General features: G+C 47.0%; 36 non-coding genes across 36 annotated transcripts; all 36 read right to left on the bottom strand.

Moving 5' to 3' along the window:
- Positions 1–93: 93 nt before the first annotated feature.
- LOC145152019 (5S ribosomal RNA) lies at positions 94–212 on the bottom strand. The gene has a single exon (XR_013732557.1). It is a non-coding gene; the product is annotated as a 5S ribosomal RNA (ribosomal RNA).
- Positions 213–443: 231 nt separating this feature from the next.
- On the bottom strand, positions 444–562 carry LOC145155715 (5S ribosomal RNA). The gene has a single exon (XR_013736144.1). It is a non-coding gene; the product is annotated as a 5S ribosomal RNA (ribosomal RNA).
- A 230-nt stretch (positions 563–792) lies between these two features.
- LOC145140554 (5S ribosomal RNA) lies at positions 793–911 on the bottom strand. Its single transcript, XR_013722200.1, has one exon. It is a non-coding gene; the product is annotated as a 5S ribosomal RNA (ribosomal RNA).
- Positions 912–1,147: 236 nt separating this feature from the next.
- Positions 1,148–1,266, bottom strand: LOC145144082 (5S ribosomal RNA). Its single transcript, XR_013725103.1, has one exon. It is a non-coding gene; the product is annotated as a 5S ribosomal RNA (ribosomal RNA).
- Positions 1,267–1,496: 230 nt separating this feature from the next.
- LOC145154784 (5S ribosomal RNA) lies at positions 1,497–1,615 on the bottom strand. The gene has a single exon (XR_013735245.1). It is a non-coding gene; the product is annotated as a 5S ribosomal RNA (ribosomal RNA).
- A 226-nt stretch (positions 1,616–1,841) lies between these two features.
- LOC145152018 (5S ribosomal RNA) lies at positions 1,842–1,960 on the bottom strand. The gene has a single exon (XR_013732556.1). It is a non-coding gene; the product is annotated as a 5S ribosomal RNA (ribosomal RNA).
- Positions 1,961–2,190: 230 nt separating this feature from the next.
- On the bottom strand, positions 2,191–2,309 carry LOC145144482 (5S ribosomal RNA). The gene has a single exon (XR_013725491.1). It is a non-coding gene; the product is annotated as a 5S ribosomal RNA (ribosomal RNA).
- A 235-nt stretch (positions 2,310–2,544) lies between these two features.
- LOC145155653 (5S ribosomal RNA) lies at positions 2,545–2,663 on the bottom strand. Its single transcript, XR_013736082.1, has one exon. It is a non-coding gene; the product is annotated as a 5S ribosomal RNA (ribosomal RNA).
- Positions 2,664–2,894: 231 nt separating this feature from the next.
- LOC145154954 (5S ribosomal RNA) lies at positions 2,895–3,013 on the bottom strand. The gene has a single exon (XR_013735421.1). It is a non-coding gene; the product is annotated as a 5S ribosomal RNA (ribosomal RNA).
- Positions 3,014–3,241: 228 nt separating this feature from the next.
- Positions 3,242–3,360, bottom strand: LOC145155579 (5S ribosomal RNA). The gene has a single exon (XR_013736012.1). It is a non-coding gene; the product is annotated as a 5S ribosomal RNA (ribosomal RNA).
- Positions 3,361–3,592: 232 nt separating this feature from the next.
- LOC145147302 (5S ribosomal RNA) lies at positions 3,593–3,711 on the bottom strand. Its single transcript, XR_013728210.1, has one exon. It is a non-coding gene; the product is annotated as a 5S ribosomal RNA (ribosomal RNA).
- Positions 3,712–3,887: 176 nt separating this feature from the next.
- On the bottom strand, positions 3,888–4,006 carry LOC145145962 (5S ribosomal RNA). The gene has a single exon (XR_013726912.1). It is a non-coding gene; the product is annotated as a 5S ribosomal RNA (ribosomal RNA).
- Positions 4,007–4,264: 258 nt separating this feature from the next.
- Positions 4,265–4,383, bottom strand: LOC145146399 (5S ribosomal RNA). The gene has a single exon (XR_013727345.1). It is a non-coding gene; the product is annotated as a 5S ribosomal RNA (ribosomal RNA).
- Positions 4,384–4,611: 228 nt separating this feature from the next.
- Positions 4,612–4,730, bottom strand: LOC145152017 (5S ribosomal RNA). Its single transcript, XR_013732555.1, has one exon. It is a non-coding gene; the product is annotated as a 5S ribosomal RNA (ribosomal RNA).
- A 235-nt stretch (positions 4,731–4,965) lies between these two features.
- LOC145144081 (5S ribosomal RNA) lies at positions 4,966–5,084 on the bottom strand. The gene has a single exon (XR_013725102.1). It is a non-coding gene; the product is annotated as a 5S ribosomal RNA (ribosomal RNA).
- Positions 5,085–5,313: 229 nt separating this feature from the next.
- Positions 5,314–5,432, bottom strand: LOC145152016 (5S ribosomal RNA). Its single transcript, XR_013732554.1, has one exon. It is a non-coding gene; the product is annotated as a 5S ribosomal RNA (ribosomal RNA).
- A 223-nt stretch (positions 5,433–5,655) lies between these two features.
- LOC145134139 (5S ribosomal RNA) lies at positions 5,656–5,774 on the bottom strand. Its single transcript, XR_013718947.1, has one exon. It is a non-coding gene; the product is annotated as a 5S ribosomal RNA (ribosomal RNA).
- A 235-nt stretch (positions 5,775–6,009) lies between these two features.
- On the bottom strand, positions 6,010–6,128 carry LOC145147301 (5S ribosomal RNA). The gene has a single exon (XR_013728209.1). It is a non-coding gene; the product is annotated as a 5S ribosomal RNA (ribosomal RNA).
- A 176-nt stretch (positions 6,129–6,304) lies between these two features.
- LOC145148360 (5S ribosomal RNA) lies at positions 6,305–6,423 on the bottom strand. The gene has a single exon (XR_013729247.1). It is a non-coding gene; the product is annotated as a 5S ribosomal RNA (ribosomal RNA).
- A 257-nt stretch (positions 6,424–6,680) lies between these two features.
- On the bottom strand, positions 6,681–6,799 carry LOC145155345 (5S ribosomal RNA). The gene has a single exon (XR_013735791.1). It is a non-coding gene; the product is annotated as a 5S ribosomal RNA (ribosomal RNA).
- Positions 6,800–7,027: 228 nt separating this feature from the next.
- On the bottom strand, positions 7,028–7,146 carry LOC145152015 (5S ribosomal RNA). Its single transcript, XR_013732553.1, has one exon. It is a non-coding gene; the product is annotated as a 5S ribosomal RNA (ribosomal RNA).
- Positions 7,147–7,377: 231 nt separating this feature from the next.
- LOC145153620 (5S ribosomal RNA) lies at positions 7,378–7,496 on the bottom strand. Its single transcript, XR_013734119.1, has one exon. It is a non-coding gene; the product is annotated as a 5S ribosomal RNA (ribosomal RNA).
- A 249-nt stretch (positions 7,497–7,745) lies between these two features.
- On the bottom strand, positions 7,746–7,864 carry LOC145155344 (5S ribosomal RNA). Its single transcript, XR_013735790.1, has one exon. It is a non-coding gene; the product is annotated as a 5S ribosomal RNA (ribosomal RNA).
- Positions 7,865–8,093: 229 nt separating this feature from the next.
- Positions 8,094–8,212, bottom strand: LOC145152014 (5S ribosomal RNA). Its single transcript, XR_013732552.1, has one exon. It is a non-coding gene; the product is annotated as a 5S ribosomal RNA (ribosomal RNA).
- Positions 8,213–8,443: 231 nt separating this feature from the next.
- LOC145155714 (5S ribosomal RNA) lies at positions 8,444–8,562 on the bottom strand. The gene has a single exon (XR_013736143.1). It is a non-coding gene; the product is annotated as a 5S ribosomal RNA (ribosomal RNA).
- Positions 8,563–8,793: 231 nt separating this feature from the next.
- On the bottom strand, positions 8,794–8,912 carry LOC145155713 (5S ribosomal RNA). The gene has a single exon (XR_013736142.1). It is a non-coding gene; the product is annotated as a 5S ribosomal RNA (ribosomal RNA).
- Positions 8,913–9,142: 230 nt separating this feature from the next.
- Positions 9,143–9,261, bottom strand: LOC145140548 (5S ribosomal RNA). The gene has a single exon (XR_013722199.1). It is a non-coding gene; the product is annotated as a 5S ribosomal RNA (ribosomal RNA).
- A 236-nt stretch (positions 9,262–9,497) lies between these two features.
- LOC145144080 (5S ribosomal RNA) lies at positions 9,498–9,616 on the bottom strand. Its single transcript, XR_013725101.1, has one exon. It is a non-coding gene; the product is annotated as a 5S ribosomal RNA (ribosomal RNA).
- A 230-nt stretch (positions 9,617–9,846) lies between these two features.
- On the bottom strand, positions 9,847–9,965 carry LOC145154783 (5S ribosomal RNA). Its single transcript, XR_013735244.1, has one exon. It is a non-coding gene; the product is annotated as a 5S ribosomal RNA (ribosomal RNA).
- A 225-nt stretch (positions 9,966–10,190) lies between these two features.
- LOC145152013 (5S ribosomal RNA) lies at positions 10,191–10,309 on the bottom strand. The gene has a single exon (XR_013732551.1). It is a non-coding gene; the product is annotated as a 5S ribosomal RNA (ribosomal RNA).
- Positions 10,310–10,539: 230 nt separating this feature from the next.
- On the bottom strand, positions 10,540–10,658 carry LOC145134256 (5S ribosomal RNA). Its single transcript, XR_013719040.1, has one exon. It is a non-coding gene; the product is annotated as a 5S ribosomal RNA (ribosomal RNA).
- Positions 10,659–10,891: 233 nt separating this feature from the next.
- LOC145152012 (5S ribosomal RNA) lies at positions 10,892–11,010 on the bottom strand. Its single transcript, XR_013732550.1, has one exon. It is a non-coding gene; the product is annotated as a 5S ribosomal RNA (ribosomal RNA).
- A 231-nt stretch (positions 11,011–11,241) lies between these two features.
- On the bottom strand, positions 11,242–11,360 carry LOC145154953 (5S ribosomal RNA). Its single transcript, XR_013735420.1, has one exon. It is a non-coding gene; the product is annotated as a 5S ribosomal RNA (ribosomal RNA).
- A 231-nt stretch (positions 11,361–11,591) lies between these two features.
- Positions 11,592–11,710, bottom strand: LOC145155578 (5S ribosomal RNA). Its single transcript, XR_013736011.1, has one exon. It is a non-coding gene; the product is annotated as a 5S ribosomal RNA (ribosomal RNA).
- A 231-nt stretch (positions 11,711–11,941) lies between these two features.
- Positions 11,942–12,060, bottom strand: LOC145147300 (5S ribosomal RNA). The gene has a single exon (XR_013728208.1). It is a non-coding gene; the product is annotated as a 5S ribosomal RNA (ribosomal RNA).
- A 176-nt stretch (positions 12,061–12,236) lies between these two features.
- Positions 12,237–12,355, bottom strand: LOC145145961 (5S ribosomal RNA). The gene has a single exon (XR_013726911.1). It is a non-coding gene; the product is annotated as a 5S ribosomal RNA (ribosomal RNA).
- Between the last annotated feature and the right edge of the window lie 72 nt (positions 12,356–12,427).

The raw sequence follows: 12,427 nt of genomic DNA, 5'->3' as shown, positions 1-12,427 counted from the left end.
GCCACCCGAGCATAGAAATAGCAAGAAAGAAAAAAAAAACAAAAAAAACCGCACGTAAAATCTAAAAAAAACGCAAACAGGCAACGAAAAAGGGGGGTGCAACACGAGGACTTCCCAGGGGGTCACCCATCCTAGTACTACTCTCGCCCAAGCACGCTTAACTGCGGAGTTCTGATGGGATCCGGTGCATTAGTGCTGGTATGATCGCACCCGAAATACTATCCATGCTTATTGCTTTTATGTCTTAAAAGACGCAGAACCTCCTTTGTTTTCGTAAGCGAGGCGTGGGACCCACGTGACCGATCGGCTCCGTTCCAAAAATACGAAAACCATGAACCATGAAGCGGAGGCCACCCGAGCATAGAAATAGCAAGAAAGAAAAAAAAAACAAAAAAAAAACCGCACGTAAAATCTAAAAAAAAAGCAAACAGGCAACGAAAAAGGGGGTGCAACACGAGGACTTCCCAGGGGGTCACCCATCCTACTACTACTCTCGCCCAAGCACGCTTAACTGCGGAGTTCTGATGGGATCCGGTGCATTAGTGCTGGTATGATCGCACCCGAAATACTATCCATGCTTATTGCTTTTATGTCTTAAAAGACGCAGAACCTCCTTTGTTTTCGTAAGCGAGGCGTGGGACCCACGTGACCGATCGGCTCCGTTCCAAAAATACGAAAACCATGAACCATGAAGCGGAGGCCACCCGAGCATAGAAATAGCAAGAAAGAAAAAAAAACAAAAAAAAATCGCACGTAAAATCTAAAAAAAACGCAAACAGGCAACGAAAAAGGGGGTTGCAACACGAGGACTTCCCAGGGGGTCACCCATCCTAGTACTACTCTCGCCCAAGCACACTTAACTGCGGAGTTCTGATGGGATCCGGTGCATTAGTGCTGGTATGATCGCACCCGTAATATTATCCATGCTTATTGCTTTTATGTCTTAAAAGACGCAGAACCTCCTTTGTTTTCGTACGCGAGGCGTGGGACCCACGTGACCGATCGGCTCCGTTGCAAAAATACGAAAACCATGAACCATGAAGCGGAGGCCACCCGAGCATAGAAATAGCAAGAAATAAAAAAAAACAAAAAAAAAAAAAAAACCGCACGTAAAATCTAAAAAAACGCAAACGGGCAACGAAAAAGGGGGGTGCAACACGAGGACTTCCCAGGGGGTCACCCATCCTAGTACTACTCTCGCCCAAGCACACTTAACTGCGGAGTTCTGATGCGATCCGGTGCATTAGTGCTGGTATGATCGCACCCGAAATACTATCCATGCTTATTGCTTTTATGTCTTAAAAGACGCAAAACCTCCTTTGTTTTCGTACGCGAGGCGTGGGACCCACGTGACCGATCGGCTCCGTTCCAAAAATACGAAAACCATGAACCATGAAGCGGAGGCCACCCGAGCATAGAAATAGCAAGAAAGAAAAAAAAACAAAAAAAAACCGCACGTAAAATCTTAAAAAAACGCAAACAGGCAACGAAAAAGGGGGGTGCAACACGAGGACTTCGCAGGGGGTCACCCATCCTAGTACTACTCTCGCCCAAGCACGCTTAACTGCGGAGTTCTGATGGGATCCGGTGCATTAGTGCTGGTATGATCGCACCCGAAATACTATCCATGCTTATTGCTTTTATGTCTTAAAAGACGCAGAACCTCCTTTGTTTTCGTACGCGAGGCGTGGGACCCACGTGACCGATCGGCTCCGTTCCAAAAATACGAAAACCATCAACCATGAAGCGGAGGCCACCCGAGCATAGAAACAGCAAGAAAGAAAAAAAAAAAAAAACCGCACGTAAAATCTAAAAAAAACGCAAACAGGCAACGAAAAAGTGGGGTGCAACACGAGGACTTCCCAGGGGGTCACCCATCCTAGTACTACTCTCGCCCAAGCACGCTTAACTGCGGAGTTCTGATGGGATCCGGTGCATTAGTGCTGGTATGATCGCACCCGAAATACTATCCATGTTTATTGCTTTTATGTCTTAAAAGACGCAGAACCTCCTTTGTTTTCGTACGCGAGGCGTGGGACCCACGAGACCGATCGGCTCCGTTCCAAAAATACGAAAACCATGAACCATGAAACGGAGGCCACCCGAGCATAGAAATAGCAAGAAAGAAAAAAAATACAAAAAAAAAACCGCACGTAAAATCTAAAAAAACGCAAACGGGCAACGAAAAAAGGGGTGCAACACGAGGACTTCCCAGGGGGTCACCCATCCTAGTACTACTCTCGCCCAAGCACGCTTAACTGCGGACTTCTGATGGGATCCGGTGCATTAGTGCCGGTATGATCGCACCCGAAATATTATCCATGCTTATTGCTTTTATGTCTTAAAAGACGCAGAACCTCCTTTGTTTTCGTACGCGTGGCGTGGGACCCACGGGACCGATCGGCTCCGTTCCAAAAATACGAAAACCATCAACAATGAAGCGGAGGCCACCCGAGCATAGAAATAGCAAGAAAGAAAAAAAAAACAAAAAAAAACCGCACGTAAAATCTAAAAAAACGCAAACGGGCAACGAAAAAGGGGGGGGGGGTGCAACACGAGGACTTCCCAGGGGGTCACCCGTCCTAGTACTACTCTCGCCCAAGCACGCTTAACTGCGGAGTTCTGATGGGATCCGGTGCATTAGTGCTGGTATGATCGCACCCGAAATACTATCCATGCTTATTGCTTTTATGTTTTAAAAGACGCAGAACCTCCTTTGTTTTCGTAAGCGAGGCGTGGGACCCACGTGACCGATCGGCTCCGTTCCAAAAATACGAAAACCATGAACCATGAAGCGGAGGCCACCCGAGCATAGAAATAGCAAGAAAGAAAAAAAAAACAAAAAAAAACCGCACGTAAAATCTAAAAAAAACGCAAATAGGCAACGAAAAAGGGGGGTGCAACACGAGGACTTCCCAGGGGGTCACCCATCCTAGTACTACTCTCGCCCAAGCACGCTTAACTGCGGAGTTCTGATGGGATCCGGTGCATTAGTGCTAGTATGATCGCACCCGAAATACGATCCATGCTTATTGCTTTTATGTCTTAAAAGACGCAGAACCTCCTTTGTTTTCGTAAGCGAGTCGTGGGACCCACGTGACCGATCGGCTCCGTTCCAAAAATACGAAAACCATGAACCATGAAGCGGAGGCCACCCGAGCATAGAAATAGCAAGAAAGAAAAAAAAAAAAAAAAACCGCACGTAAAATTTAAAAAAAACGTAAACAGGCAACGAAAAAGGGGGGTGCAACACGAGGACTTCCCAGGGGGTCACCCATCCTAGTACTACTCTCGCCCAAGCACGCTTAACTGTGGAGTTCTGATGGGATCCGGTGCATTAGTGCTGGTATGATCGCACCCGAAATACTATCCATGCTTATTGCTTTTATGTCTTAAAAGACGCAGAACCTCCTTTGTTTTCGTACGCGAGGCGTGGGACCCACGTGACCGATTGGCTCCGTTCCAAAAATACGAAAACCATCAACCATGAAGCGGAGGCCACCCGAGCATAGAAACAGCAAGAAAGAAAAAAAAACAAAAAAAAAAACAGCACGTAAAATCTAAAAAAAACGCAAACGGGCAACGAAAAAGGAGGGTGCAACACGAGGACTTCCCAGGGGGTCACCCATCCTAGTACTACTCTCGCCCAAGCACGCTTAACTGCGGAGTTCTGATGGGATCCGGTGCATTAGTGCTGGTATGATCGCAGAACCTCCTTCGTAAGCGAGGCGTGGGACCCACGTGACCGATCGGCTCCGTTCCAAAAATACGAAAACCATGAACCATGAAGCGGAGGCCACCCGAGCATAGAAATAGCAAGAAAGAAAAAAAAACAAAAAAAAAACGCACGTAAAATCTAAAAAAAACGCAAACGGGCAACGAAAAAAGGGGTGCAACACGAGGACTTCCCAGGGGGTCACCCATCCTAGTACTACTCTTGCCCAAGCACGCTTAACTGCGGAATTCTGATGGGATCCGGTGCATTAGTGCTGGTATGATCGCACCCGAAATACTATCCATGCTTATTGCTTTTATGTCTTAAAAGACGCAGAACCTCCTTTGTTTTCGTACGCGAGGCGTGGGACCCACGAGACCGATCGGCTCCGTTCCAAAAATACGAAAACCATGAACCATGAACCATGAACCATGAACCATGAACCATGAAGCGGAGGCCACCCGAGCATAGAAATAGCAAGAAAGAAAAAAAAAACAAAAAAAAAACCGCACGTGAAATCTAAAAAAACGCAAACGGGCAACGAAAAAAGGGGTGCAACACGAGGACTTCCCAGGGGGTCACCCATCCTAGTACTACTCTCGCCCAAGCACGCTTAACTGCGGAGTTCTGATTGAATCCGGTGCATTAGTGCTGGTATGATCGCACCCGAAATACTATTCATGATTATTGCTTTTATGTCTTAAAAGACGCAGAACCTCCTTTGTTTTCGTACGCGAGGCGTGGGACCCACGTGACCGATTGGCTCCGTTCCAAAAATACGAAAACCATGAACCATGAAGCGGAGGCCACCCGAGCATAGAAATAGCAAGAAAGAAAAAAAACAAAAAAAACCGCACGTAAAATCTAAAAAAAACCGCAAACAGGCAACGAAAAAGGGGGTGCAACACGAGGACTTCCCAGGGGGTCACCCATCCTAGTACTACTCTCGCCCAAGCACGCTTAACTGCGGAGTTCTGATGGGATCCGGTGCATTAGTGCTGGTATGATCGCACCCGAAATACTATCCATGCTTATTGCTTTTATGTCTTAAAAGACGCAGAACCTCCTTTGTTTTCGTACGCGAGGCGTGGGACCCACGTGACCGATCGGCTCCGTTGCAAAAATACGAAAACCATGAACCATGAAGCGGAGGCCACCCGAGCATAGAAATAGCAAGAAAGAAAAAAAAACAAAAAAAAAAAAAAACCGCACGTAAAATCTAAAAAAACGCAAACGGGCAATGAAAAAGGGGGGTGCAACACGAGGACTTCCCAGGGGGTCACCCATCCTAGTACTACTCTCGCCCAAGCACACTTAACTGCGGAGTTCTGATGCGATCCGGTGCATTAGTGCTGGTATGATCGCACCCGAAATACTATCCATGCTTATTGCTTTTATGTCTTAAAAGACGCAGAACCTCCTTTGTTTTCGTACGCGAGGCGTGGGACCCACGTGACCGATCGACTCCGTTCCAAAAATACGAAAACCATGAACCATGAAGCGGAGGCCACCCGAGCATAGAAATAGCAAGAAAGAAAAAAAAACAAAAAAAAACCGCACGTAAAATCTAAAAAAAACGCAAACAGGCAACGAAAAAGGGGGTGCAACACGAGGACTTCCCAGGGGGTCACCCATCCTAGTACTACTCTCGCCCAAGCACGCTTAACTGCGGAGTTCTGATGGGATCCGGTGCATTAGTGCTGGTATGATCGCACCCGAAATACTATCCATGCTTATTGCTTTTATGTCTTAAAAGACGCAGAACTTCCTTTGTTTTCGTACGCGAGGCGTGGGACCCACGTGACCGATCGGCTCCGTTCCAAAAATACGAAAACCATCAACCATTAAGCGGAGGCCACCCGAGCATAGAAACAGCAAGAAAGAAAAAAAAAAAACCGCACGTAAAATCTAAAAAAAACGCAAACAGGCAACGAAAAAAGGGGGTGCAACACGAGGACTTCCCAGGCGGTCACCCATCCTAGTACTACTCTCGCCCAAGCACGCTTAACTGCGGAGTTCTGATGGGATCCGGTGCATTAGTGCTGGTATGATCGCACCCGAAATACTATCCATGCTTATTGCTTTTATGTCTTAAAAGACGCAGAACCTCCTTTGTTTTCGTACGCGAGGCGTGGGACCCACGTGACCGATTGGCTCCGTTCCAAAAATACGAAAACCATCAACCATGAAGCGGAGGCCACCCGAGCATAGAAACAGCAAGAAAGAAAAAAAAACAAAAAAAAAAAAACAGCACGTAAAATCTAAAAAAAAACGCAAACGGGCAACGAAAAAGGAGGGTGCAACACGAGGACTTCCCAGGGGGTCACCCATCCTAGTACTACTCTCGCCCAAGCACGCTTAACTGCGGAGTTCTGATGGGATCCGGTGCATTAGTGCTGGTATGATCGCAGAACCTCCTTCGTAAGCGAGGCGTGGGACCCACGTGACCGATCGGCTCCGTTCCAAAAATACGAAAACCATGAACCATGAAGCGGAGGCCACCCGAGCATAGAAATAGAAAGAAAGAAAAAAAAACAAAAAAAAACCGCACGTAAAATCTAAAAAAAACGCAAACGGGCAACGAAAAAAGGGGTGCAACACGAGGACTTCCCAGGGGGTCACCCATCCTAGTACTACTCTCGCCCAAGCACGCTTAACTGCGGAGTTCTGATGGGATCTGGTGCATTACAGCTGGTATGATCGCACCCGAAATACTATCCATGCTTATTGCTTTTATGTCTTAAAAGACGCAGAACCTCCTTTGTTTTCGTACGCGAGGCGTGGGACCCACGAGACCGATCGGCTCCGTTCCAAAAATACGAAAACCATGAACCATGAACCATGAACCATGAACCATGAACCATGAAGCGGAGGCCACCCGAGCATAGAAATAGCAAGAAAGAAAAAAAAACAAAAAAAAAACCGCACGTAAAATCTAAAAAAACGCAAACGGGCAACGAAAAAAGGGGTGCAACACGAGGACTTCCCAGGGGGTCACCCATCCTAGTACTACTCTCGCCCAAGCACGCTTAACTGCGGAGTTCTGATGGAATCCGGTGCATTAGTGCTGGTATGATCGCACCCGAAATACTATTCTTGATTATTGCTTTTATGTCTTAAAAGACGCAGAACCTCCTTTGTTTTCGTACGCGAGGCGTGGGACCCACGTGACCGATCGGCTCCGTTCCAAAAATACGAAAACCATGAACCATGAAGCGGAGGCCACCCGAGCATAGAAATAGCAAGAAAGAAAAAAAAACAAAAAAAACCGCACGTAAAATCTAAAAAAAACGCAAACAGCAACGAAAAAGGGGGGTGCAACACGAGGACTTCCCAGGGGGTCACCCATCCTAGTACTACTCTCGCCCAAGCACGCTTAACTGCGGAGTTCTGATGGGATCCGGTGCATTAGTGCTGGTATGATCGCACCCGAAATACTATTCATGATTATTGCTTTTATGTCTTAAAAGACGCAAAACCTAATTTGTTTTCGTACGCGAGGCGTGGGACCCACGAGACCGATCGGCTCCGTTCCAAAAATACGAAAACCATGAACCATGAAGCGGAGGCCACCCGAGCATAGAAATAGCAAGAAAGAAAAAAAAAACAAAAAAAAAAACCGCACGTAAAATCTAAAAAAACGCAAACGGGCAACGAAAAAAGGGGTGCAACACGAGGACTTCCCAGGGGGTCACCCATCCTAGTACTACTCTCGCCCAAGCACGCTTAACTGCGGAGTTCTAATGGGATCCGGTGCATTAGTGCTGGTATGATCGCACCCGAAATACTATCCATGCTTATTGCTTTTATGTCTTAAAAGACGCAGAACCTCCTTTGTTTTCGTACGCGAGGCGTGGGACCCACGAGACCGATCGGCTCCGTTCCAAAAATACGAAAACCATGAAATATGAACCATGAACCATGAACCATGAAGCGGAGGCCACCCGAGCATAGAAATAGCAAGAAAGAAAAAAAAACAAAAAAAAACCGCACGTAAAATCTAAAAAAACGCAAACGGGCAACGAAAAAAGGGGTGCAACACGAGGACTTCCCAGGGGGTCACCCATCCTAGTACTACTCTCGCCCAAGCACGCTTAACTGCGGAGTTCTGATGGAATCCGGTGCATTAGTGCTGGTATGATCGCACCCGAAATACTATTCATGATTATTGCTTTTATGTCTTAAAAGACGCAGAACCTCCTTTGTTTTCGTACGCGAGGCGTGGGACCCACGTGACCGATCGGCTCCGTTCCAAAAATACGAAAACCATGAACCATGAAGCGGAGGCCACCCGAGCATAGAAATAGCAAGAAAGAAAAAAAAACAAAAAAAACCGCACGTAAAATCTAAAAAAAACGCAAACAGGCAACGAAAAAGGGGGGTGCAACACGAGGACTTCCCAGGGGGTCACCCATCCTAGTACTACTCTCGCCCAAGCACGCTTAACTGCGGAGTTCTGATGGGATCCGGTGCATTAGTGCTGGTATGATCGCACCCGAAATACTATCCATGCTTATTGCTTTTATGTCTTAAAAGACGCAGAACCTCCTTTGTTTTCGTAAGCGAGGCGTGGGACCCACGTGACCGATCGGCTCCGTTCCAAAAATACGAAAACCATGAACCATGAAGCGGAGGCCACCCGAGCATAGAAATAGCAAGAAAGAAAAAAAAAACAAAAAAAAAACCGCACGTAAAATCTAAAAAAAAAGCAAACAGGCAACGAAAAAGGGGGTGCAACACGAGGACTTCCCAGGGGGTCACCCATCCTACTACTACTCTCGCCCAAGCACGCTTAACTGCGGAGTTCTGATGGGATCCGGTGCATTAGTGCTGGTATGATCGCACCCGAAATACTATCCATGCTTATTGCTTTTATGTCTTAAAAGACGCAGAACCTCCTTTGTTTTCGTAAGCGAGGCGTGGGACCCACGTGACCGATCGGCTCCGTTCCAAAAATACGAAAACCATGAACCATGAAGCGGAGGCCACCCGAGCATAGAAATAGCAAGAAAGAAAAAAAAAACAAAAAAAAAACCGCACGTAAAATCTAAAAAAAAAGCAAACAGGCAACGAAAAAGGGGGTGCAACACGAGGACTTCCCAGGGGGTCACCCATCCTACTACTACTCTCGCCCAAGCACGCTTAACTGCGGAGTTCTGATGGGATCCGGTGCATTAGTGCTGGTATGATCGCACCCGAAATACTATCCATGCTTATTGCTTTTATGTCTTAAAAGACGCAGAACCTCCTTTGTTTTCGTAAGCGAGGCGTGGGACCCACGTGACCGATCGGCTCCGTTCCAAAAATACGAAAACCATGAACCATGAAGCGGAGGCCACCCGAGCATAGAAATAGCAAGAAAGAAAAAAAAACAAAAAAAAATCGCACGTAAAATCTAAAAAAAACGCAAACAGGCAACGAAAAAGGGGGTTGCAACACGAGGACTTCCCAGGGGGTCACCCATCCTAGTACTACTCTCGCCCAAGCACACTTAACTGCGGAGTTCTGATGGGATCCGGTGCATTAGTGCTGGTATGATCGCACCCGTAATATTATCCATGCTTATTGCTTTTATGTCTTAAAAGACGCAGAACCTCCTTTGTTTTCGTACGCGAGGCGTGGGACCCACGTGACCGATCGGCTCCGTTGCAAAAATACGAAAACCATGAACCATGAAGCGGAGGCCACCCGAGCATAGAAATAGCAAGAAATAAAAAAAAACAAAAAAAAAAAAAAAACCGCACGTAAAATCTAAAAAAACGCAAACGGGCAACGAAAAAGGGGGGTGCAACACGAGGACTTCCCAGGGGGTCACCCATCCTAGTACTACTCTCGCCCAAGCACACTTAACTGCGGAGTTCTGATGCGATCCGGTGCATTAGTGCTGGTATGATCGCACCCGAAATACTATCCATGCTTATTGCTTTTATGTCTTAAAAGACGCAAAACCTCCTTTGTTTTCGTACGCGAGGCGTGGGACCCACGTGACCGATCGGCTCCGTTCCAAAAATACGAAAACCATGAACCATGAAGCGGAGGCCACCCGAGCATAGAAATAGCAAGAAAGAAAAAAAAACAAAAAAAAACCGCACGTAAAATCTTAAAAAAACGCAAACAGGCAACGAAAAAGGGGGGTGCAACACGAGGACTTCGCAGGGGGTCACCCATCCTAGTACTACTCTCGCCCAAGCACGCTTAACTGCGGAGTTCTGATGGGATCCGGTGCATTAGTGCTGGTATGATCGCACCCGAAATACTATCCATGCTTATTGCTTTTATGTCTTAAAAGACGCAGAACCTCCTTTGTTTTCGTACGCGAGGCGTGGGACCCACGTGACCGATCGGCTCCGTTCCAAAAATACGAAAACCATCAACCATGAAGCGGAGGCCACCCGAGCATAGAAACAGCAAGAAAGAAAAAAAAAAAAAACCGCACGTAAAATCTAAAAAAAACGCAAACAGGCAACGAAAAAGTGGGGTGCAACACGAGGACTTCCCAGGGGGTCACCCATCCTAGTACTACTCTCGCCCAAGCACGCTTAACTGCGGAGTTCTGATGGGATCCGGTGCATTAGTGCTGGTATGATCGCACCCGAAATACTATCCATGTTTATTGCTTTTATGTCTTAAAAGACGCAGAACCTCCTTTGTTTTCGTACGCGAGGCGTGGGACCCACGAGACCGATCGGCTCCGTTCCAAAAATACGAAAACCATGAACCATGAAACGGAGGCCACCCGAGCATAGAAATAGCAAGAAAGAAAAAAAATACAAAAAAAAAACCGCACGTAAAATCTAAAAAAACGCAAACGGGCAACGAAAAAAGGGGTGCAACACGAGGACTTCCCAGGGGGTCACCCATCCTAGTACTACTCTCGCCCAAGCACGCTTAACTGCGGACTTCTGATGGGATCCGGTGCATTCGTGCCGGTATGATCGCACCCGAAATATTATCCATGCTTATTGCTTTTATGTCTTAAAAGACGCAGAACCTCCTTTGTTTTCGTACGCGTGGCGTGGGACCCACGGGACCGATCGGCTCCGTTCCAAAAATACGAAAACCATCAACAATGAAGCGGAGGCCACCCGAGCATAGAAATAGCAAGAAAGAAAAAAAAAACAAAAAAAAACCGCACGTAAAATCTAAAAAAACGCAAACGGGCAACGAAAAAGGGGGGGGGTGCAACACGAGGACTTCCCAGGGGGTCACCCATCCTAGTACTACTCTCGCCCAAGCACGCTTAACTGCGGAGTTCTGATGGGATCCGGTGCATTAGTGCTGGTATGATCGCACCCGAAATACTATCCATGCTTATTGCTTTTATGTTTTAAAAGACGCAGAACCTCCTTTGTTTTCGTAAGCGAGGCGTGGGACCCACGTGACCGATCGGCTCCGTTCCAAAAATACGAAAACCATGAACCATGAAGCGGAGGCCACCCGAGCATAGAAATAGCAAGAAAGAAAAAAAAAACAAAAAAAAACCGCACGTAAAATCTAAAAAAAACGCAAATAGGCAACGAAAAAGGGGGGTGCAACACGAGGACTTCCCAGGGGGTCACCCATCCTAGTACTACTCTCGCCCAAGCACGCTTAACTGCGGAGTTCTGATGGGATCCGGTGCATTAGTGCTAGTATGATCGCACCCGAAATACGATCCATGCTTATTGCTTTTATGTCTTAAAAGACGCAGAACCTCCTTTGTTTTCGTAAGCGAGTCGTGGGACCCACGTGACCGATCGGCTCCGTTCCAAAAATACGAAAACCATGAACCATGAAGCGGAGGCCACCCGAGCATAGAAATAGCAAGAAAGAAAAAAAAAACAAAAAAAAACCGCACGTAAAATTTAAAAAAAACGTAAACAGGCAACGAAAAAGGGGGGTGCAACACGAGGACTTCCCAGGGGGTCACCCATCCTAGTACTACTCTCGCCCAAGCACGCTTAACTGTGGAGTTCTGATGGGATCCGGTGCATTAGTGCTGGTATGATCGCACCCGAAATACTATCCATGCTTATTGCTTTTATGTCTTAAAAGACGCAGAACCTCCTTTGTTTTCGTACGCGAGGCGTGGGACCCACGTGACCGATTGGCTCCGTTCCAAAAATACGAAAACCATCAACCATGAAGCGGAGGCCACCCGAGCATAGAAACAGCAAGAAAGAAAAAAAAACAAAAAAAAAACAGCACGTAAAATCTAAAAAAAACGCAAACGGGCAACGAAAAAGGAGGGTGCAACACGAGGACTTCCCAGGGGGTCACCCATCCTAGTACTACTCTCGCCCAAGCACGCTTAACTGCGGAGTTCTGATGGGATCCGGTGCATTAGTGCTGGTATGATCGCAGAACCTCCTTCGTAAGCGAGGCGTGGGACCCACGTGACCGATCGGCTCCGTTCCAAAAATACGAAAACCATGAACCATGAAGCGGAGGCCACCCGAGCATAGAAATAGCAAGAAAGAAAAAAAAACAAAAAAAAAACGCACGTAAAATCTAAAAAAAACGCAAACGGGCAACGAAAAAAGGGGTGCAACACGAGGACTTCCCAGGGGGTCACCCATCCTAGTACTACTCTTGCCCAAGCACGCTTAACTGCGGAATTCTGATGGGATCCGGTGCATTAGTGCTGGTATGATCGCACCCGAAATACTATCCATGCTTATTGCTTTTATGTCTTAAAAGACGCAGAACCTCCTTTGTTTTCGTACGCGAGGC

This window comes from Lactuca virosa, chromosome 1, assembly GCF_052849685.1.
Source record: "Lactuca virosa cultivar CGN04683 chromosome 1, Lactuca_virosa_CGN04683_v6, whole genome shotgun sequence".
NCBI lineage: Eukaryota > Viridiplantae > Streptophyta > Magnoliopsida > Asterales > Asteraceae > Lactuca > Lactuca virosa.
The sequence above is the reverse complement of the archived record's forward strand: the minus strand, read 5'-3'. Positions and strand labels throughout refer to the sequence as shown.